Here is a 23,845-nt window from a genome sequence, read left to right on the forward strand (position 1 = left end):
CTCCATGGTCGTACCACCATTCCAAGAGTCCCCCAGATGTCTCAGTCCATTCCAGAGGAACCTCTTTGCCCTGCACTGGCTCATCTTTCACGCCGAGGATCGACTCACACCACGGTGGCACGTGGGACAGCCCTGTGGGAAAGCCTCGAGGGAAAGCCTCGAGGGAAAACCACAGATCCTTTGATCCACGAGACGGGAAGCGTGACATTGCTGCTACAGCCTGGAAGGAAAGCGCACGTGCATGCCCCCACTCGAGACGAGGCCTGACTCCCTTGGGGAGACTGCAGAAGTACCCAAAGATCCATGTCAGCCCCTGAGAGGAATCCTCGCTTCCGGCCCTGACTCCACACAAGGTTTTTGGCCCTGGTATCAACGGGAGAGGAATCCCGAGAGGCCCCCTAGCAACTCGCATGGGGAGTGGCCTCTCCTGAGGCCACCAGGGCGGGTCCCTGAGGTCCCCGTCGTAACTCGAGAACACCTGCCGCAACTCGAGAAAATCCAGGAAGTTCTCCCTTCCAGGCGAGATGAGGCCTATTTCCGATGAGGCGTCTGGAGACTAATGACACCTAACCTATGGAACTTCGAAAGGGTCTTTCACACCCTTGCTGCAACTCAAGAAGTTCACCAGCATACCCGTCTCCACTCGAGAGGAAGCACGATGGACCCGCCAACATCCAGAGGAGCCCCGTTTCCCCCTCGGAGCTCGAGATGAGGGATCCTTTCCCTGCTTTCAACGGGAAAGAATTCCCGGCGTTTCCGTCGCATCTCAAGAGGAGGCACTCTCAACAGGAAAGGCGACAGGAACTCCATGGTCGTACCACCATTCCAAGAGTCCCCCAGATGTCTCAGTCCATTCCAGAGGAACCTCTTTGCCCTGCACTGGCTCATCTTTCACGCCGAAGATCGACTCACACCACGGTGGCACGTGGGACAGCCCTGTGGGAAAGCCTCTAGGGAAAGCTTCGAGGGAAAACCACAGATCCTTTGATCCACGCGACGGGAAGATTGACATTGCTGCTACAGCCTGGAAGGAAAGCTCACGTGCATGCCCCCACTCAAGACGAGGCCTGACTCCCCTGGGGAGACTCCAGAAGTACCCAAAGATCCATGTCAGCCCCTGAGAGGAATCCTCGGTTCCGGCCCTGACGCCACACAAGGTTTTTGGCCCCAGTATCGACGGGAGAGGAATCCCGATAGGCCCCCTAGCAACTCGCATGGGGACTGGCCTCTCCTGAGGCCACCAGGGCGGGTCCCTGAAGTCCCCGTCGTAACTCGAGAACACCTGCCGCAACTCGAGAAAATCCAGGAAGTTCTCCCTTCCACGCGAGATGAGGCCTATTTCCGATGAGGCGTCTGGAGATAAATGACCCCTAACTTCTGGAACTTCGAAAGGGTCTTTCACACCCTTGCTGCAACTCAAGAAGTTCACCGCCATACCCGTCTCAACTCGGGAGGAAGCACGATGGTCCCGCCCACATCCAGAGGAGTCCCGTTTCCCCCTCGTAGCTCGAGATGAGGGATCCTTTCCCTGCTTTCAACGGGAAAGAATTCCCGGCGTTCCCGTCGCATCTCAAGAGGAGGCACTCTCAACAGGAAAGGCGAGAGGAACTCCATGGTCGTACCACCATTCCAAGAGTCCCCCAGATGTCTCAGTCCATTCCAGAGGAACCTCTTTGCCCCGCACTGGCTCATCTTTCACGCCGAGGATCGACTCACACCACGGTGGCACGTGGGACAGCCCTGTGGGAAAGCCTCGAGGGAAAGCCTCGAGGGAAAACCACAGATCCTTTGATCCACGTGACGGGAAGCGTGACATTGCTGCTACAGCCTGGAAGGAAAGCGCACGTGCATGCCCCCACTCGAGACGAGGCCTGACTCCCCTGGGGAGACTCCACAAGTACCCAAAGATCCATGTCAGCCCCTGAGAGGAATCCTCGGTTCCGGCCCTGACTTCACACAAGGTTTTTGGCTCCGGTATCGACGGGAGAGGAATCCCGAGAGGCCCCCTAGCACCTCGCATGGGGACTGGCCTCTCCTGAGGCCACCAGGGCGGGTCCCTGAGGTCCCCGTCGTAACTCGAGAACACCTGCCGCAACTCGAGAAAATCCAGGAAGTTCTCCCTTCCAGGCGAGATGAGGCCTATTTCCGATGAGGCGTCTGGAGATAAATGACACCTAACTTCTGGAACTTCGAAAGGGTCTTTCACACCCTTGCTGCAACTCAAGAAGTTCACCGCCATACCCGTCTCCACTCGGGAGGAAGCACGATGGTCCCGCCCACATCCAGAGGAGCCCCGTTTCCCCCTCGTAGCTCGAGATGAGGGATCCTTTCCCTGCTTTCAACGGGAAAGAATTCCCGGCGTTCCCGTCGCATCTCAAGAGGAGGCACTCTCAACAGGAAAGGCGAGAGGAACTCCATGGTCGTACCACCATTCCAAGAGTCCCCCAGATGTCTCAGTCCATTCCAGAGGAACCTCTTTGCCTTGCACTGGCTCATCTTTCACGCCGAGGATCGACTCACACCACGGTGGCACGTGGGACAGCCCTGTGGGAAAGCCTCGAGGGAAAGACTCAAGGGAAAACCACAGATCCTTTGATCCACGCCACGGGAAGCGTGACATTGCTGCTACAGCCTGGAAGGAAAGCGCACGTGCATGCCCCCACTCGAGACGAGGCCTGTGTCCCCTGGCGAGACTCCAGAAGTACCCAAAGATCCATATCAGCCCCTGAGAGGAATCCTCGGTTCCGGCCCTGACTCCACACAAGGTTTTAGGCCCCGGTATCGACGGGAGAGGAATCCCGAGAGGCCCCCTAGCACCTCGCATGGGGACTGGCCTCTCCTGAGGCCACCAGGGCGGGTCCCTGAGGTCCCCGTCGTAACTCGGGATAACCTGCCGCAACTCGAGAAAATCCAGGAAGTTCTCCCTTCCAGGCGAGATGAGGCCTATTTCCGATGAGGCGTCTGGAGACTAATGACACCTAACCTCTGGAACTTCGAAAGGGTCTTTCACACCCTTGCTGCAACTCAAGAAGTTCACCGCCATACCCGTCTCCACTCGAGAGGAAGCACGATGGTCCCGCCCACATCCAGAGGAGCCCCGTTTCCCCCTCGTAGCTCGAGATGAGGGATCCTTTCCCTGCTTTCAACGGGAAAGAATTCCCGGCGTTCCCGTCGCATCTCAAGAGGAGGCACTCTCAACAGGAAAGGCGAGAGGAACTCCATGGTCGTACCACCATTCCAAGAGTCCCCCAGATGTCTCAGTCCATTCCAGAGGAACCTCTTTGCCCTGCACTGGCTCATCTTTCACGCCGAGGATCGACTCACACCACGGTGGCACGTGGGACAGCCCTGTGGGAAAGCCTCGAGGGAAAGCCTCGAGGGAAAACCACAGATCCTTTGATCCACGAGACGGGAAGCGTGACATTGCTGCTACAGCCTGGAAGGAAAGCGCACGTGCATGCCCCCACTCGAGACGAGGCCTGACTCCCTTGGGGAGACTGCAGAAGTACCCAAAGATCCATGTCAGCCCCTGAGAGGAATCCTCGCTTCCGGCCCTGACACCACACAAGGTTTTTGTCCCTGGTATCAACGGGAGAGGAATCCCGAGAGGCCCCCTAGCAACTCGCATGGGGAGTGGCCTCTCCTGAGGCCACCAGGGCGGGTCCCTGAGGTCCCCGTCGTAACTCGAGAACACCTGCCGCAACTCGAGAAAATCCAGGAAGTTCTCCCTTCCAGGCGAGATGAGGCCTATTTCCGATGAGGCGTCTGGAGACTAATGACACCTAACCTATGGAACTTCGAAAGGATCTTTCACACCCTTGCTGCAACTCAAGAAGTTCACCAGCATACCCGTCTCCACTCGAGAGGAAGCACGATGGACCCGCCAACATCCAGAGGAGCCCCGTTTCCCCCTCGAAGCTCGAGATGAGGGATCCTTTCCCTGCTTTCAACGGGAAAGAATTCCCGGCGTTCCCGTCGCATCTCAAGAGGAGGCACTCTCAACAGGAAAGGCGAGAGGAACTCCATGGTCGTACCACCATTCCAAGAGTCCCCCAGATGTCTCAGTCCATTCCAGAGGAACCTCTTTGCCCTGCACTGGCTCATCTTTCACGCCGAGGATCGACTCACACCACGGTGGCACGTGGGACAGCCCTGTGGGAAAGCCTCGAGGGAAAGCCTCGAGGGAAAACCACAGATCCTTTGATCCACGCCACGGGAAGCGTGACATTGCTGCTACAGCCTGGAAGGAAAGTGCACGTGCATGCCCCTACTCGAGACGAGGCCTGACTCCCTTGGGGACACTCCAGAAGTACCCAAAGGTCCATGTCAGCCCCTGAGAGGAATCCTCGGTTCCGGCCCTGACTCCACACAAGGTTTTTGGACCCGGTATCGACGGGAGAGGAATCCCGAGAGGCCCCCTAGCAACTCGCATGGGGACTGGCCTCTCCTGAGGCCACCAGGGCGGGTCCCTGAGGTCCCCGTCGTAACTCGAGAACACCTGCCGCAACTCGAGAAAATCCAGGAAGTTCTCCCTTCCAGGCGAGATGAGGCCTATTTCCGATGAGGCGTCTGGAGACTAATGACACCTAACCTCTGGAACTTCGAAAGGGTCTTTCACACCCTTGCTGCAACTCAAGAAGTTTACCGCCATACCCGTCTCCACTCGAGAGGAAGCACGATGGTCCCGCCCACATCCAGAGGAGCCCCGTTTCCCCCTCGGAGCTCGAGATGAGGGATCCTTTCCCTGCTTTCAACGGGAAAGAATTCCCGGCGTTTCCGTCGCATCTCAAGAGGAGGCACTCTCAACAGGAAAGGCGAGAGGAACTCCATGGTCGTACCGCCATTCCAAGAGTCCCCCAGATGTCTCAGTCCATTCCAGAGGAACCTCTTTGCCCTGCACTGGCTCATCTTTCATGCCGAAGATCGACTCACACCACGGTGGCACGTGGGACAGCCCTGTGGGAAAGCCTCTAGGGAAAGCTTCGAGGGAAAACCACAGATCCTTTGATCCACGCGACGGGAAGATTGACATTGCTGCTACAGCCTGGAAGGAAAGCTCACGTGCATGCCCCCACTCGAGACGAGGCCTGTCTCCCCTGGCGAGACTCCAGAAGTACCCAAAGATCCATGTCAGCCCCTGAGAGGAATCCTCGGTTCCGGCCCTGACGCCACACAAGGTTTTTGGCCCCAGTATCGACGGGAGAGGAATCCCGATAGGCCCCCTAGCAACTCGCATGGGGACTGGCCTCTCCTGAGGCCACCAGGGCGGGTCCCTGAGGTCCCCGTCGTAACTCGAGAACACCTGCCGCAACTCGAGAAAATCCAGGAAGTTCTCCCTTCCAGGCGAGATGAGGCCTATTTCCGATGAGGCGTCTGGAGACTAATGACACCTAACCTCTGGAACTTCGAAAGGGTCTTTCACACCCTTGCTGCAACTCAAGAAGTTCACCGCCATACCCGTCTCCACTCGAGAGGAAGCACGATGGTCCCGCCCACATCCAGAGGAGCCCCGTTTCCCCCTCGTAGCTCGAGATGAGGGATCCTTTCCCTGCTTTCAACGGGAAAGAATTCCCGGCGTTCCCGTCGCATCTCAAGAGGAGGCACTCCCAACAGGAAAGGCGAGAGGAACTCCATGGTCGTACCACCATTCCAAGAGTCCCCCAGATGTCTCAGTCCATTCCAGAGGAACCTCTTTGCCCTGCACTGGCTCATCTTTCACGCCGAGGATCGACTCACACCACGGTGGCACGTGGGACAGCCCTGTGGGAAAGCCTCGAGGGAAAGCCTCGAGGGAAAACCACAGATCCTTTGATCCACGAGACGGGAAGCGTGACATTGCTGCTACAGCCTGGAAGGAAAGCGCACGTGCATGCCCCCACTCGAGACGAGGCCTGACTCCCTTGGGGAGACTGCAGAAGTACCCAAAGATCCATGTCAGCCCCTGAGAGGAATTCTCGCTTCCGGCCCTGACTCCACACAAGGTTTTTGGCCCTGGTATCAACGGGAGAGGAATCCCGAGAGGCCCCCTAGCAACTCGCATGGGGAGTGGCCTCTCCTGAGGCCACCAGGGCGGTTCCCTGAGGTCCCCGTCGTAACTCGAGAACACCTGCCGCAACTCGAGAAAATCCAGGAAGTTCTCCCTTCCAGGCGAGATGAGGCCTATTTCCGATGAGGCGTCTGGAGACTAATGACACCTAACCTATGGAACTTCGAAAGGGTCTTTCACACCCTTGCTGCAACTCAAGAAGTTCACCAGCATACCCGTCTCCACTCGAGAGGAAGCACGATGGACCCGCCAACATCCAGAGGAGCCCCGTTTCCACCTCGAAACTCGAGATGAGGGATCCTTTCCCTGCTTTCAACGGGAAAGAATTCCGGGCGTTCCCGTCGCATTTCAAGAGGAGGCACTCTCAACAGGAAAGGCGAGAGGAACTCCATGGTCGTACCACCATTCCAAGAGTCCCCCAGATGTCTCAGTCCATTCCAGAGGAACCTCTTTGCCCTGCACTGGCTCATCTTTCACGCCGAGGATCGACTCACACCACGGTGGCACGTGGGACAGCCCTGTGGGAAAGCCTCGAGGGAAAGCCTCGAGGGAAAACCACAGATCCTTTGATCCACGCCACGGGAAGCGTGACATTGCTGCTACAGCCTGGAAGGAAAGTGCACGTGCATGCCCCGACTCGAGACGAGGCCTGACTCCCTTGGGGACACTCCAGAAGTACCCAAAGGTCCATGTCAGCCCCTGAGAGGAATCCTCGGTTCCGGCCCTGACTCCAAAAAATGTTTTTGGGCCCGGTATCGACGGGAGAGGAATCCCGAGAGGCCCCCTAGCAACTCGCATGGGGACTGGCCTCTCCTGAGGCCACCAGGGCGGGTCCCTGAGGTCCCCGTCGTAACTCGAGAACACCTGCCGCAACTCGAGAAAATCCAGGAAGTTCTCCCTTCCAGGCGAGATGAGGCCTATTTCCGATGAGGCGTCTGGAGACTAATGACACCTAACCTCTGGAACTTCGAAAGGGTCTTTCACACCCTTGCTGCAACTCAAGAAGTTTACCGCCATACCCGTCTCCACTCGAGAGGAAGCACGATGGTCCCGCCCACATCCAGAGGAGCCCCGTTTCCCCCTCGGAGCTCGAGATGAGGGATCCTTTCCCTGCTTTCAACGGGAAAGAATTCCCGGCGTTCCCGTCGCATCTCAAGAGGAGGCACTCTCAACAGGAAAGGCGAGAGGAACTCCATGGTCGTACCACTATTCCAAGAGTCCCCCAGATGTCTCAGTCCATTCCAGAGGAACCTCTTTGCCCTGCACTGGCTCATCTTTCACGCCGAAGATCGACTCACACCACGGTGGCACGTGGGACAGCCCTGTGGGAAAGCCTCTAGGGAAAGCTTCGAGGGAAAACCACAGATCCTTTGATCCACGCGACGGGAAGATTGACATTGCTGCTACAGCCTGGAAGGAAAGCTCACGTGAATGCCCCCACTCAAGACGAGGCCTGACTCCCCTGGGGAGACTCCAGAAGTACCCAAAGATCCATGTCAGCCCCTGAGAGGAATCCTCGGTTCCGGCCCTGACGCCACACAAAGTTTTTGGCCCCAGTATCGACGGGAGAGGAATCCCGATAGGCCCCCTAGCAACTCGCATGGGGACTGGCCTCTCCTGAGGCCACCAGGGCGGGTCCCTGACGTCCCCGTCGTAACTCGAGAACACCTGCCGCAACTCGAGAAAATCCAGGAAGTTCTCCCTTCCACGCGAGATGAGGCCTATTTCCTATGAGGCGTCTGGAGATAAATGACACCTAACTTCTGGAACTTCGAAAGGGTCTTTCACACCCTTGCTGCAACTCAAGAAGTTCACCGCCATACCCGTCTCAACTCGGGAGGAAGCACGATGGTCCCGCCCACATCCAGAGGAGTCCCGTTTCCCCCTCGTAGCTCGAGATGAGGGATCCTTTCCCTGCTTTCAACGGGAAAGAATTCCCGGCGTTCCCGTCGCATCTCAAGAGGAGGCACTCTCAACAGGAAAGGCGAGAGGAACTCCATGGTCGTACCACCATTCCAAGAGTCCCCCAGATGTCTCAGTCCATTCCAGAGGAACCTCTTTGCCCCGCACTGGCTCATCTTTCACGCCGAGGATCGACTCACACCACGGTGGCACGTGGGACAGCCCTGTGGGAAAGCCTCGAGGGAAAGCCTCGAGGGAAAACCACAGATCCTTTGATCCACGTGACGGGAAGCGTGACATTGCTGCTACAGCCTGGAAGGAAAGCGCACGTGCATGCCCCCACTCGAGACGAGGCCTGACTCCCCTGGGGAGACTCCACAAGTACCCAAAGATCCATGTCAGCCCCTGAGAGGAATCCTCGGTTCCGGCCCTGACTTCACACAAGGTTTTTGGCTCCGGTATCGACGGGAGAGGAATCCCGAGAGGCCCCCTAGCACCTCGCATGGGGACTGGCCTCTCCTGAGGCCACCAGGGCGGGTCCCTGAGGTCCCCGTCGTAACTCGAGAACACCTGCCGCAACTCGAGAAAATCCAGGAAGTTCTCCCTTCCAGGCGAGATGAGGCCTATTTCCGATGAGGCGTCTGGAGATAAATGACACCTAACTTCTGGAACTTCGAAAGGGTCTTTCACACCCTTGCTGCAACTCAAGAAGTTCACCGCCATACCCGTCTCCACTCGGGAGGAAGCACGATGGTCCCGCCCACATCCAGAGGAGCCCCGTTTCCCCCTCGTAGCTCGAGATGAGGGATCCTTTCCCTGCTTTCAACGGGAAAGAATTCCCGGCGTTCCCGTCGCATCTCAAGAGGAGGTACTCTCAACAGGAAAGGCGAGAGGAACTCCATGGTCGTACCACCATTCCAAGAGTCCCCCAGATGTCTCAGTCCATTCCAGAGGAACCTCTTTGCCCTGCACTGGCTCATCTTTCACGCCGAGGATCGACTCACACCACGGTGGCACGTGGGACAGCCCTGTGGGAAAGCCTCTGGGGAAAGCTTCGAGGGAAAACCACAGATCCTTTGATCCACGCGACGGGAAGCGTGACATTGCTGCTACAGCCTGGAAGGAAAGCGCACGTGCATGCCCCCACTCGAGACGAGGCCTGACTCCCCTGGGGAGACTCCAGAAGTACCCAAAGATCCATGTCAGCCCATGAGAGGAATCCTCGGTTCCGGCCCTGACGCCACACAAGGTTTTTGGCCCCGGTATCGACGGGAGAGGAATCCCGAGAGGCCCCCTAGCAACTCGCATGGGGACTGGCCTCTCCTGAGGCCACCAGGGCGGGTCCCTGAGGTCCCCGTCGTAACTCGAGAACACCTGCCGCAACTCGAGAAAATCCAGGAAGTTCTCCCTTCCAGGCGAGATGAGGCCTATTTCCGATGAGGCGTCTGGAGACTAATGACACCTAACCTCTGGAACTTCGAAAGGGTCTTTCACACCCTTGCTGCAACTCAAGAAGTTTACCGCCATACCCGTCTCCACTCGAGAGGAAGCACGATGGTCCCGCCCACATCCAGAGGAGCCCCGTTTCCCCCTCGGACCTCGAGATGAGGGATCCTTTCCCTGCTTTCAACGGGAAAGAATTCCCGGCGTTCCCGTCGCATCTCAAGAGGAGGCACTCTCAACAGGAAAGGCGAGAGGAACTCCATGGTCGTACCACCATTCCAAGAGTCCCCCAGATGTCTCAGTCCATTCCAGAGGAACCTCTTTGCCCTGCACTGGCTCATCTTTCACGCCGAGGATCGACTCACACCACGGTGGCACGTGGGACAGCCCTGTGGGAAAGCCTCTAGGGAAAGCTTAGAGGGAAAACCACAGACCCTTTGATCCACGCGACGGGAAGAATGACATTGCTGCTACAGCCTGGAAGGAAAGCGCACGTGCATGCCCCCACTCGAGACGAGGCCTGACTCCCCTGGGGAGACTCCAGAAGTACCCAAAGATCCATGTCAGCCCCTGAGAGGAATCCTCGGTTCCGGCCCTGACGCCACACAAGGTTTTTGGCCCCGGTATCGACGGGAGAGGAATCCCGATAGGCCCTTTCGCAACTCGCATGGGGACTGGCCTCTCCTGAGGCCACCAGGGCGGGTCCCTGAGGTCCCCGTCGTAACTCGAGAACACCTGCCGCAACTCGAGAAAATCCAGGAAGTTCTCCCTTCCAGGCGAGATGAGGCCTATTTCCAATGAGGCGTCTGGAGACTAATGACACCTAACCTCTGGGACTTCGAAAGGATCTTTCACACCCTTGCTGCAACTCAAGAAGTTCACCGCCATACCCGTGTCCACTCAAGGGAAGCACGATGGTCCCGCCCACATCCAGAGGAGCACCGTTTCCCCCTCGTAGCTCGAGATGAGGGATCCTTTCCCTGCTTTCAACGGGAAAGAATTCCCGGCGTTCCCGTCGCATCTCAAGAGGAGGCACTCTCAACAGGAAAGGCGAGAGGAACTCCATGGTCGTACCACCATTCCAAGAGTCCCCCAGATGTCTCAGTGCATTCCAGAGGAACCTCTTTGCCCTGCACTGGCTCATCTTTCACGCCGAGGATCGACTCACACCACGGTGGCACGTGGGACAGCCCTGTGGGAAAGCCTCGAGGGAAAGCCTCGAGGGAAAACCACAGATCCTTTGATCCACGCGACGGGAAGCATGACATTGCTGCTACAGCCTGGAAGGAAAGCGCACGTGCATGCCCCCACTCGAGACGAGGCCTGACTCCCCTGGGGAGACTCCAGAAGTACCCAAAGATCCATGTCAGCCCCTGAGAGGAATCCTCGGTTCCGGCCCTGAATCCACCAAAGGGTTTTGGCCCCGGTATCGAAGGAAGAGTAATCCCGAGAAGCCCCTAGCAACTCGCATGGGGACTGGCCTCTCCTGAGGCCACCAGGGCGGGTCCCTGTGGTCCCCGTCGTAACTGGAGAACACCTGCCGCAACTCGAGAAATCCAGGAAGTTCTCCCTTCCAGGCGAGATGAGGCCTATTTCCGATGAGGCGTCTGGAGACTAATGACACCTAACCTATGGAACTTCGAAAGGGTCTTTCACACCCTTGCTGCAACTCAAGAAGTTCACCGCCATACCCGTGTCCACTCAAGAGGAAGCACGATGGTCCGGCCCACATCCAGAGGAGCACCGTTTCCCCCTCGTAGCTCGAGATGTGGGATCCTTTCCCTGCTTTCAACGGGAAAGAATTCCCGGCGTTCCCATCGCATCTCAAGAGGAGTCACTCTCAGCAGGAAAGGCGAGAGGAACTCCATGGTCGTACCACCATTCCAAGAGTCCCCCAGATGTCTCAGTCCATTCCAGAGGAACCTCTTTGCCCTGCACTGGCTCATCTTTCACGCCGAGGATCGACTCACACCATGGTGGCACGTGGGACAGCCCTGTGGGAAAGCCTCGATGGAAAGCCTCGAGGGAAAACCACAGATCCTTTGATCCACGCCAAGGGAAGTGTGACATTGCTGCTACAGCCTGGAAGGAAAGCGCACGTGCATGCCCCCAGTCGAGACGAGGCCTGACTCCACTGGGGAGACTCCAGAAGTACTCAAAGATCCATGTCAGCCCATGAGAGGAATCCTCGGTTCCGGCCCTGACTCCACCAAAGGTTTTTGGCCCCCGTATCGACGGGAGAGGAATCCCGAGAGGCCCCCTAGCAACTCGCATGGGGACTGGCCTCTCCTGAGGCCACCAGGGCGGGTCCCTGAGGTCCCCGTCATAACTCGAGAACACCTGCCGCAACTCGAGAAAATCCAGGAAGTTCTCCCTTCCAGGCGAGATGAGGCCTATTTCCGATGAGGCGTCTGGAGACTAATGACACCTAACCTCTGGAACTTCGAAAGGGTCTTTCACACCCTTGCTGCGACTCAAGAAGTTCACCGCCATACCCGTGTCCACTCGAGAGGAAGCACGATGGTCCCGCCCACATCCAGAGGAGCACCGTTTCCCCCTTGTAGCTCGAGATGAGGGATCCTTTCCCTGCTTTCAACGGGAAAGAATTCCCGGCGTTCCCGTCGCATCTCAAGAGGAGGCACTCTCAACAGGAAAGGCGAGAGTAACTCCATGGTCGTACCACCATTCCAAGAGTCCCCCAGATGTCTCAGTCCATTCCAGAGGAACCTCTTTGCCCTGCACTGGCTCATCTTTCACGCCGAGGATCGACTCACACCACGGTGGCACGTGGGACAGCCCTGTGGGAAAGCCTCTAGGGAAAGCTTCGAGGGAAAACCACAGATCCTTTGATCCACGCGACGGGAAGCGTGACATTGCTGCTACAGCCTGGAAGGAAAGCGCACGTGCATGCCCCCACTCGAGACGAGGCCTGACTCCCCTGGGGAGACTCCAGAAGTACCCAAAGATCCATGTCAGCCCCTGAGAGGAATCCTCGGTTCCGGCCCTGACGCCACACAAGGTTTTTGGCCCCGGTATCGACGGGAGAGGAATCCCGAGAGGCCCCCTAGCAACTCGCATGGGGACTGGCCTCTCCTGAGGCCACCAGGGCGGGTCCCTGAGGTCCCCGTCGTAACTCGAGAACACCTGCCGCAACTCGAGAAAATCCAGGAAGTTCTCCCTTCCAGGCGAGATGAGGCCTATTTCCGATGAGGCGTCTGGAGACTAATGACACCTAACCTCTGGAACTTCGAAAGGGTCTTTCACACCCTTGCTGCAACTCAAGAAGTTTACCGCCATACCCGTCTCCACTCGAGAGGAAGCACGATGGTCCCGCCCACATCCAGAGGAGCCCCGTTTCCCCCTCGGAGCTCGAGATGAGGGATCCTTTCCCTGCTTTCAACGGGAAAGAATTCCCGGCGTTCCCGTCGCATCTCAAGGGGAGGCACTCTCAACAGGAAAGGCGAGAGGAAATCCATGGTCGTACCACCATTCCAAGAGTCCCCCAGATGTCTCAGTCCATTCCAGAGGAACCTCTTTGCCCTGCACTGGCTCATCTTTCACGCCGAGGATCGACTCACACCACGGTGGCACGTGGGACAGCCCTGTGGGAAAGCCTCTAGGGAAAGCTTCGAGGGAAAACCACAGACCCTTTGATCCACGCGACGGGAAGAATGACATTGCTGCTACAGCCTGGAAGGAAAGCGCACGTGCATGCCCCCACTCGAGACGAGGCCTGACTCCCCTGGGGAGACTCCAGAAGTACCCAAAGATCCATGTCAGCCCCTGAGAGGAATCCTCGGTTCCGGCCCTGACGCCACACAAGGTTTTTGGCCCCGGTATCGACGGGAGAGGAATCCCGATAGGCCCTTTCGCAACTCGCATGGGGACTGGCCTCTCCTGAGGCCACCAGGGCGGGTCCCTGAGGTCCCCGTCGTAACTCGAGAACACCTGCCGCAACTCGAGAAAATCCAGGAAGTTCTCCCTTCCAGGCGAGATGAGGCCTATTTCCGATGAGGCGTCTGGAGATAAATGACACCTAACTTCTGGAACTTCGAAAGGGTCTTTCACACCCTTGCTGCAACTCAAGAAGTTCACCGCCATACCCGTCTCCACTCGGGAGGAAGCACGATGGTCCCGCCCACATCCAGAGGAGCCCCGTTTCCCCCTCGTAGCTCGAGATGAGGGATCCTTTCCCTGCTTTCAACGGGAAAGAATTCCCGGCGTTCCCGTCGCATCTCAAGAGGAGGCACTCTCAACAGGAAAGGCGAGAGGAACTCCATGGTCGTACCACCATTCCAAGAGTCCCCCAGATGTCTCAGTCCATTCCAGAGGAACCTCTTTGCCCTGCACTGGCTCATCTTTCACGCCGAGGATCGACTCACACCACGGTGGCACGTGGGACAGCCCTGTGGGAAAGCCTCTGGGGAAAGCTTCGAGGGAAAACCACAGATCCTTTGATCCACGCGACGGGAAGCGTGACATTGCTGCTACAGCCTGGAAGGAAAGCGCACGTGCATGCCCCCACTCGAGACGAGGCCTGACTCCCCTGGGGAGACTCCAGAAGTACCCAAAGATCCATGTCAGCCCATGAGAGGAATCCTCGGTTCCGGCCCTGACGCCACACAAGGTTTTTGGCCCCGGTATCGACGGGAGAGGAATCCCGAGAGGCCCCCTAGCAACTCGCATGGGGACTGGCCTCTCCTGAGGCCACCAGGGCGGGTCCCTGAGGTCCCCGTCGTAACTCGAGAACACCTGCCGCAACTCGAGAAAATCCAGGAAGTTCTCCCTTCCAGGCGAGATGAGGCCTATTTCCGATGAGGCGTCTGGAGACTAATGACACCTAACCTCTGGAACTTCGAAAGGGTCTTTCACACCCTTGCTGCAACTCAAGAAGTTTACCGCCATACCCGTCTCCACTCGAGAGGAAGCACGATGGTCCCGCCCACATCCAGAGGAGCCCCGTTTCCCCCTCGGAGCTCGAGATGAGGGATCCTTTCCCTGCTTTCAACGGGAAAGAATTCCCGGCGTTCCCGTCGCATCTCAAGAGGAGGCACTCTCAACAGGAAAGGCGAGAGGAACTCCATGGTCGTACCACCATTCCAAGAGTCCCCCAGATGTCTCAGTCCATTCCAGAGGAACCTCTTTGCCCTGCACTGGCTCATCTTTCACGCCGAGGATCGACTCACACCACGGTGGCACGTGGGACAGCCCTGTGGGAAAGCCTCTAGGGAAAGCTTAGAGGGAAAACCACAGACCCTTTGATCCACGCGACGGGAAGAATGACATTGCTGCTACAGCCTGGAAGGAAAGCGCACGTGCATGCCCCCACTCGAGACGAGGCCTGACTCCCCTGGGGAGACTCCAGAAGTACCCAAAGATCCATGTCAGCCCCTGAGAGGAATCCTCGGTTCCGGCCCTGACGCCACACAAGGTTTTTGGCCCCGGTATCGACGGGAGAGGAATCCCGATAGGCCCTTTCGCAACTCGCATGGGGACTGGCCTCTCCTGAGGCCACCAGGGCGGGTCCCTGAGGTCCCCGTCGTAACTCGAGAACACCTGCCGCAACTCGAGAAAATCCAGGAAGTTCTCCCTTCCAGGCGAGATGAGGCCTATTTCCAATGAGGCGTCTGGAGACTAATGACACCTAACCTCTGGGACTTCGAAAGGATCTTTCACACCCTTGCTGCAACTCAAGAAGTTCACCGCCATACCCGTGTCCACTCAAGAGGAAGCACGATGGTCCCGCCCACATCCAGAGGAGCACCGTTTCCCCCTCGTAGCTCGAGATGAGGGATCCTTTCCCTGCTTTCAACGGGAAAGAATTCCCGGCGTTCCCGTCGCATCTCAAGAGGAGGCACTCTCAACAGGAAAGGCGAGAGGAACTCCATGGTCGTACCACCATTCCAAGAGTCCCCCAGATGTCTCAGTGCATTCCAGAGGAACCTCTTTGCCCTGCACTGGCTCATCTTTCACGCCGAGGATCGACTCACACCACGGTGGCACGTGGGACAGCCCTGTGGGAAAGCCTCGAGGGAAAGCCTCGAGGGAAAACCACAGATCCTTTGATCCACGCGACGGGAAGCATGACATTGCTGCTACAGCCTGGAAGGAAAGCGCACGTGCATGCCCCCACTCGAGACGAGGCCTGACTCCCCTGGGGAGACTCCAGAAGTACCCAAAGATCCATGTCAGCCCCTGAGAGGAATCCTCGGTTCCGGCCCTGAATCCACCAAAGGGTTTTGGCCCCGGTATCGAAGGAAGAGTAATCCCGAGAAGCCCCTAGCAACTCGCATGGGGACTGGCCTCTCCTGAGGCCACCAGGGCGGGTCCCTGTGGTCCCCGTCGTAACTGGAGAACACCTGCCGCAACTCGAGAAATCCAGGAAGTTCTCCCTTCCAGGCGAGATGAGGCCTATTTCCGATGAGGCGTCTGGAGACTAATGACACCTAAATTCTGGAACTTCGAAAGGGTCTTTCACACCCTTGCTGCAACTCAAGAAGTTCACCGCCATACCCGTGTCCACTCAAGAGGAAGCACGATGGTCCGGCCCACATCCAGAGGAGCACCGTTTCCCCCTCGTAGCTCGAGATGAGGGATCCTTTTCCTGCTTTCAACGGGAAAGAATTCCCGGCGTTCCCATCGCATCTCAAGAGGAGTCACTCTCAGCAGGAAAGGCGAGAGGAACTCCATGGTCGTACCACCATTCCAAGAGTCCCCCAGATGTCTCAGTCCATTCCAGAGGAACCTCTTTGCCCTGCACTGGCTCATCTTTCACGCCGAGGATCGACTCACACCATGGTGGCACGTGGGACAGCCCTGTGGGAAAGCCTCGATGGAAAGCCTCGAGGGAAAACCACAGATCCTTTGATCCACGCCAAGGGAAGTGTGACATTGCTGCTACAGCCTGGAAGGAAAGCGCACGTGCATGCCCCCAGTCGAGACGAGGCCTGACTCCACTGGGGAGACTCCAGAAGTACTCAAAGATCCATGTCAGCCCATGAGAGGAATCCTCGGTTCCGGCCCTGACTCCACCAAAGGTTTTTGGCCCCCGTATCGACGGGAGAGGAATCCCGAGAGGCCCCCTAGCAACTCGCATGGGGACTGGCCTCTCCTGAGGCCACCAGGGCGGGTCCCTGAGGTCCCCGTCGTAACTCGAGAACACCTGCCGCAACTCGAGAAAATCCAGGAAGTTCTCCCTTCCAGGCGAGATGAGGCCTATTTCCGATGAGGCGTCTGGAGACTAATGACACCTAACCTCTGGAACTTCGAAAGGGTCTTTCACACCCTTGCTGCGACTCAAGAAGTTCACCGCCATACCCGTGTCCACTCGAGAGGAAGCACGATGGTCCCGCCCACATCCAGAGGAGCACCGTTTCCCCCTTGTAGCTCGAGATGAGGGATCCTTTCCCTGCTTTCAACGGGAAAGAATTCCCGGCGTTCCCGTCGCATCTCAAGAGGAGGCACTCTCAACAGGAAAGGCGAGAGTAACTCCATGGTCGTACCACCATTCCAAGAGTCCCCCAGATGTCTCAGTCCATTCCAGAGGAACCTCTTTGCCCTGCACTGGCTCATCTTTCACGCCGAGGATCGACTCACACCACGGTGGCACGTGGGACAGCCCTGTGGGAAAGCCTCTAGGGAAAGCTTCGAGGGAAAACCACAGATCCTTTGATCCACGCGACGGGAAGCGTGACATTGCTGCTACAGCCTGGAAGGAAAGCGCACGTGCATGCCCCCACTCGAGACGAGGCCTGACTCCCCTGGGGAGACTCCAGAAGTACCCAAAGATCCATGTCAGCCCCTGAGAGGAATCCTCGGTTCCGGCCCTGACGCCACACAAGGTTTTTGGCCCCGGTATCGACGGGAGAGGAATCCCGAGAGGCCCCCTAGCAACTCGCATGGGGACTGGCCTCTCCTGAGGCCACCAGGGCGGGTCCCTGAGGTCCCCGTCGTAACTCGAGAACACCTGCCGCAACTCGAGAAAATCCAGGAAGTTCTCCCTTCCAGGCGAGATGAGGCCTATTTCCGATGAGGCGTCTGGAGACTAATGACACCTAACCTCTGGAACTTCGAAAGGGTCTTTCACACCCTTGCTGCAACTCAAGAAGTTTACCGCCATACCCGTCTCCACTCGAGAGGAAGCACGATGGTCCCGCCCACATCCAGAGGAGCCCCGTTTCCCCCTCGGAGCTCGAGATGAGGGATCCTTTCCCTGCTTTCAACGGGAAAGAATTCCCGGCGTTCCCGTCGCATCTCAAGGGGAGGCACTCTCAACAGGAAAGGCGAGAGGAAATCCATGGTCGTACCACCATTCCAAGAGTCCCCCAGATGTCTCAGTCCATTCCAGAGGAACCTCTTTGCCCTGCACTGGCTCATCTTTCACGCCGAGGATCGACTCACACCACGGTGGCACGTGGGACAGCCCTGTGGGAAAGCCTCTAGGGAAAGCTTCGAGGGAAAACCACAGACCCTTTGATCCACGCGACGGGAAGAATGACATTGCTGCTACAGCCTGGAAGGAAAGCGCACGTGCATGCCCCCACTCGAGACGAGGCCTGACTCCCCTGGGGAGACTCCAGAAGTACCCAAAGATCCATGTCAGCCCCTGAGAGGAATCCTCGGTTCCGGCCCTGACGCCACACAAGGTTTTTGGCCCCGGTATCGACGGGAGAGGAATCCCGATAGGCCCTTTCGCAACTCGCATGGGGACTGGCCTCTCCTGAGGCCACCAGGGCGGGTCCCTGAGGTCCCCGTCGTAACTCGAGAACACCTGCCGCAACTCGAGAAAATCCAGGAAGTTCTCCCTTCCAGGCGAGATGAGGCCTATTTCCAATGAGGCGTCTGGAGACTAATGACACCTAACCTCTGGAACTTCGAAAGGGTCTTTCACACCCTTGCTGCAACTCAAGAAGTTCACCGCCATACCCGTGTCCACTCAAGAGGAAGCACGATGGTCCCGCCCACATCCAGAGGAGCACCGTTTCCCCCTCGTAGCTCGAGATGAGGGATCCTTTCCCTGCTTTCAACGGGAAAGAATTCCCGGCGTTCCCGTCGCATCTCAAGAGGAGGCACTCTCAACAGGAAAGGCGAGAGGAACTCCATGGTCGTACCACCATTCCAAGAGTCCCCCAGATGTCTCAGTGCATTCCAGAGGAACCTCTTTGCCCTGCACTGGCTCATCTTTCACGCCGAGGATCGACTCACACCACGGTGGCACGTGGGACAGCCCTGTGGGAAAGCCTCGAGGGAAAGCCTCGAGGGAAAACCACAGATCCTTTGATCCACGCGACGGGAAGCGTGACATTGCTGCTACAGCCTGGAAGGAAAGCGCACGTGCATGCCCCCACTCGAGACGAGGCCTGACTCCCCTGGGGAGACTCCAGAAGTACCCAAAGATCCATGTCAGCCCCTGAGAGGAATCCTCGGTTCCGGCCCTGACTCCACCAAAGGGTTTTGGCCCCGGTATCGACGGAAGAGTAATCCCGAGAAGCCCCCTAGCAACTCGCATGGGGACTGGCCTCTCCTGAGGCCACCAGGGCGGGTCCCTGTGGTCCCCGTCGTAACTGGAGAACACCTGCCGCAACTCGAGAAATCCAGGAAGTTCTCCCTTCCAGGCGAGATGAGGCCTATTTCCGATGAGGCGTCTGGAGACTAATGACACCTAAATTCTGGAACTTCGAAAGGGTCTTTCACACCCTTGCTGCAACTCAAGAAGTTCACCGCCATACCCGTGTCCACTCAAGAGGAAGCACGATGGTCCCGCCCACAGCCAGAGGAGCACCGTTTCCCCCTCGTAGCTCGAGATGAGGGATCCTTTCCCTGCTTTCAACGGGAAAGAATTCCCGGCGTTCCCATCGCATCTCAAGAGGAGGCACTCTCAAGCCGGAAAGTCGAGAGGAACTCCATGGTCGTACCACCATTCCAAGAGTCCCCCAGATGTCTCAGTCCATTCCAGAGGAACCTCTTTGCCCTGCACTGGCTCATCTTTCACGCCGAGGATCGACTCACACCATGGTGGCACGTGGGACAGCCCTGTGGGAAAGCCTCGATGGAAAGCCTCGAGGGAAAACCACAGATCCTTTGATCCACGCCAAGGGAAGCGTGACATTGCTGCTACAGCCTGGAAGGAAAGTGCACGTGCATGCCCCGACTCGAGACGAGGCCTGTCTCCCCTGGCGAGACTCCAGATGTACCCAAAGATCCATAGCAGCCCCTGAGAGGAATCCTCGGTTCCGGCCCTGACTCCACACAAGGTTTTTGGCCCCGGTATCGACGGGAGAGGAATCCCGAGAGGCCCCCTAGCAACTCACATGGGGACTGGCGTCTACTGAGGCCACCAGGGCGGGTTCCTGAGGTCCCCGTCGTAACTCGAGAACACCTGCCGCAACTCGAGAAAATCCAGGAAATTCTCCCTTCCAGGCGAGATGAGGCCTATTTCCAATGAGGCGTCTGGAGACTAATGACACCTAACCTCTGGAACTTCGAAAGGGTCTTTCACACCCTTGCTGCAACTCAAGAAGTTCACCGCCATACCCGTGTCCACTCGAGAGGAAGCACGATGGTCCCGCCCACATCCAGAGGAGCCCCGTTTCCCCCTCGTAGCTCGAGATGAGGGATCCTTTCCCTGCTTTCAACGGGAAAGAATTCCCGGCGTTCCCGTCGCATCTCAAGAGGAGGCACTCTCAACAGGAAAGGCGAGAGGAACTCCATGGTCGTACCACCATTCCAAGAGTCCCCCAGATGTCTCAGTGCATTCCAGAGGAACCTCTTTGCCCTGCACTGGCTCATCTTTCACGCCGAGGATCGACTCACACCACGGTGGCACGTGGGACAGCCCTGTGGGAAAGCCTCGAGGGAAAGCCTCGAGGGAAAACCACAGGTCGCTTGATCCACGCGACGGGAAGCGTGACATTGCTGCTACAGCCTGGAAGGAAAGCGCACGTGCATGCCCCCACTCGAGACGAGGCCTGACTCCCCTGGGGAGACTCCAGAAGTACCCAAAGATCCATGTCAGCCCCTGAGAGGAATCCTCGGTTCCGGCCCTGACTCCACCAAAGGTTTTTGGCCCCGGTATCGACGGAAGAGTAATCCCGAGAGGCCCCCTAGCAACTCGCATGGGGACTGGCCTCTCCTGAGGCCACCAGGGCGGGTCCCTGAGGTCCCCGTCGTAACTCGAGAACACCTGCCGCAACTCGAGAAATCCAGGAAGTTCTCCCTTCCAGGCGAGATGAGGCCTATTTCCGATGAGGCGTCTGGAGACTAATGACACCTAACCTCTGGAACTTCGAAAGGGTCTTTCACACCCTTGCTGCAACTCAAGAAGTTCACCGCCATACCCGTGTCCACTCGAGAGGAAGCACGATGGTCCCGCCCACATCCAGAGGAGCACCGTTTCCCCCTCGTAGCTCGAGATGAGGGAACCTTTCTATGCTTTCAACGGGAAAGAATTCCCGGCGTTCCCGTCGCATCTCAAGAGGAGGCACTCTCAACAGGAAAGGCGAGAGGAACTCCATGGTCGTACCACCATTCCAAGAGTCCCCCAGATGTCTCAGTCCATTCCAGAGGAACCTCTTTGCCCTGCACTGGCTCATCTTTCACGCCGAGGATCGACTCACACCATGGTGGCACGTGGGACAGCCCTGTGGGAAAGCCTCAAGGGAAAGCCTCGAGGGAAAACCACAGATCCTTTGATCCACGTGACGGGAAGCGTGACATTGCTGCTACAGCCTGGAAGGAAAGCGCATGTGCATGCCCCCACTCGAGACGAGGCCTGACTCCCCTGGGGAGACTCCAGAAGTACTCAAAGATCCATGTCAGCCCCTGAGAGGAATCCTCGGTTCCGGCCCTGACTCCACCAAATGTTTTTGGCCCCGGTATCGACGGGAGAGGAATCCCGAGAGGCCTCCTAGCAACTCGCATGGGGACTGCCCTCTCCTAAGGCCACCAGGGCGGGTCCCTGAGGTCCCCGTCGTAACTCGAGAGCACCTGCCGCAACTCGAGAAAATCCAGGAAGTTCTCCCTTCCAGGCGAGATGAGGCCTATTTCCGATGAGGCGTCTGGAGACTAATGACACCTAACCTCTGGAACTTCGAAAGGGTGTTTCACACCCTTGCTGCAACTCAAGAAGTTCACCGCCATACCCGTGTCCACTCGAGAGGAAGCACGATGGTCCCGCCCACATCCAGAGGAGCCCCGTTTCCCCCTCGTAGCTCGAGATGAGGGATCCTTTCCCTGCTTTCAACGGGAAAGAATTCCCGGCGTTCCCGTCGCATCTCAAGAGGAGGCACTCTCAACAGGAAAGGCGAGAGGAACTCCATGGTCGTACCACCATTCCAAGAGTCCCCCAGATGTCTCAGTCCATTCCAGAGGAAGCTCTTTGCCCTGCACTGGCTCATGTTTCACGCCGAGGATCCACTCACACCGCGGTGGCACGTGGGACAGCCCTGTGGGAAAGCCTCGAGGGAAAACCATAGATCCTTTGATCCACGCGACGGGAAGCGTGACATTGCTGCTACAGCCTGGAAGGAAAGCGCACGTGCATGCCCCCACACGAGACGAGGCCTGACTCCGCTGGGGAGTCTCCACAAGTACCCAAAGATCCATGTCAGCCCCTGAGAGGAATCCTCGGTTCCGGCCCTGACTCCACACAAGGTTTTTGGCCCCGGTATCGACGGGAGAGGAATCCCGAGAGCCCCCTAGCAACTCGCATGGGGACTGGCCTCCCCTGAGGCCACCAGTGCGGGTCCCTGAGGTCCCCGTCGTAACTCGACAACACCTGCCGCAACTCGAGAAAATCCAGGAAGTTCTACCTTCCAGGCGAGATGAGGCCTATTTCCGATGAGGCGTCTGGAGACGAATGACACCTAACCTCTTAAACTTTGAAAGGGTCTTTCACATCCTTGCTGCAACTCAAGAAGTTCACCGCCATACCCGTGTCCACTCGAGAGGAAGCACGATGGTCCCGCCCACATCCAGAGGAACCCCGTTTCCCCCTCGTAGCTCGAGATGAGGGATCCTTTCCCTGCTTTCAACGGGAAAGAATTCCCGGCGTTCCCGTCGCATCTCAAGAGGAGGCACTCTCAACAGGAAAGGCGAGAGGAACTCCATGGTCGTACCACCATTCCAAGAGTCCCCCAGATGTCTCAGTCCATTCCAGAGGAGCCTCTTTGCCCTGCACTGGCTCATCTTTCACGCCGAGGATCGACTCACACCACGGTGGCACGTGGGACAGCCCTGTGGGAAAGCCTCGAGGGAAAGCCTCGAGGGAAAGCCACAGATCCTTTGATCCACGCGTCGGGAAGCGTGACATTGCTGCTACAGCCTGGAAGGAAAGCGCACGTGCATGCCCCCACTCGAGACGAGGCCTGACTCCCCTGGGGAGACTCCAGAAGTACCCAAAGATCCATGTCAGCCCCTGAGAGGAATCCTCGGTTCCGGCCCTGACTCCACACAAGGTTTTTGGCCCCGGTATCGACGGGAGAGGAATCCCGAGAGGCCCCATAGCAACTCGCATGGGGACTGGCCTCTCCTGAGGCCACCAGGGCGGGTCCCTGAGGTCCCCGTCGTAACTCGAGAACACCTGCCGCAACTCGAGAAAATCCAGGAAGTTCTCCCTTCCAGGCGAGATGAGGCCTATTTCCGATGAGGCCTCTGGAGACTAATGACACCTAACCTCTGGAACTTCGAAAGGGTCTTTCACACCCTTGCTGCAACTCAAGAAGTTCACCGCCATACCGTCTCCACTCGAGAGGAAGCACGATGGTCCCGCCCACATCCAGAGGAGCCCCGTTTCCCCCTCGGAGCTCGAGATGAGGGATCCTTTCCCTGCTTTCAACGGGAAAGAATTCCCGGCGTTCCCGTCGCATCTCAAGAGGAGGCACTCTCAACAGGAAAGGCGAAAGGAACTCCATGGTCGTACCACCATTCCAAGAGTCCCCCAGATGTCTCAATCCATTCCAGAGGAACCTCTTTGCCCTGCACTGGCTCATCTTTCACGCCGAGGATCGACACACACAACGGTGGCACGTGGGACAGCCCTGTGGGAAAGCCTCGAGGGAAAGCCTCGAGGGAAAACCACAGATCCTTTGATCCACGCGACGGGAAGCGTGACATTGCTGCTACAGCCTGGAAGGAAAGCGCACGTGCATGCCCCCACTCGAGACGAGGCCTGACTCCCCTGGGGAGACTCCAGAAGTACCCAAAGATCCATGTCAGCCCCTGAGAGGAATCCTCGGTTCCGGCCCTGACTCCACACAAGGTTTTTGGCCCCGGTATCTACGGGAGAGGAATCCCGAGAGGCCCCCTAGCAACTCGCATGGGGACTGGCCTCTCCTGAGGCCACCAGGGCGGGTCCCTGAGGTCCCCGTCGTAACTCGAGAACACCTGCCGCAACTCGAGAAAATCCAGGAAGTTCTCCCTTCCAGGCGAGATGAGGCCTATTTCCGATGAGGCCTC

This window comes from Capricornis sumatraensis, chromosome 18, assembly GCF_032405125.1.
Source record: "Capricornis sumatraensis isolate serow.1 chromosome 18, serow.2, whole genome shotgun sequence".
In the NCBI taxonomy this organism is placed as follows: domain Eukaryota; kingdom Metazoa; phylum Chordata; class Mammalia; order Artiodactyla; family Bovidae; genus Capricornis; species Capricornis sumatraensis.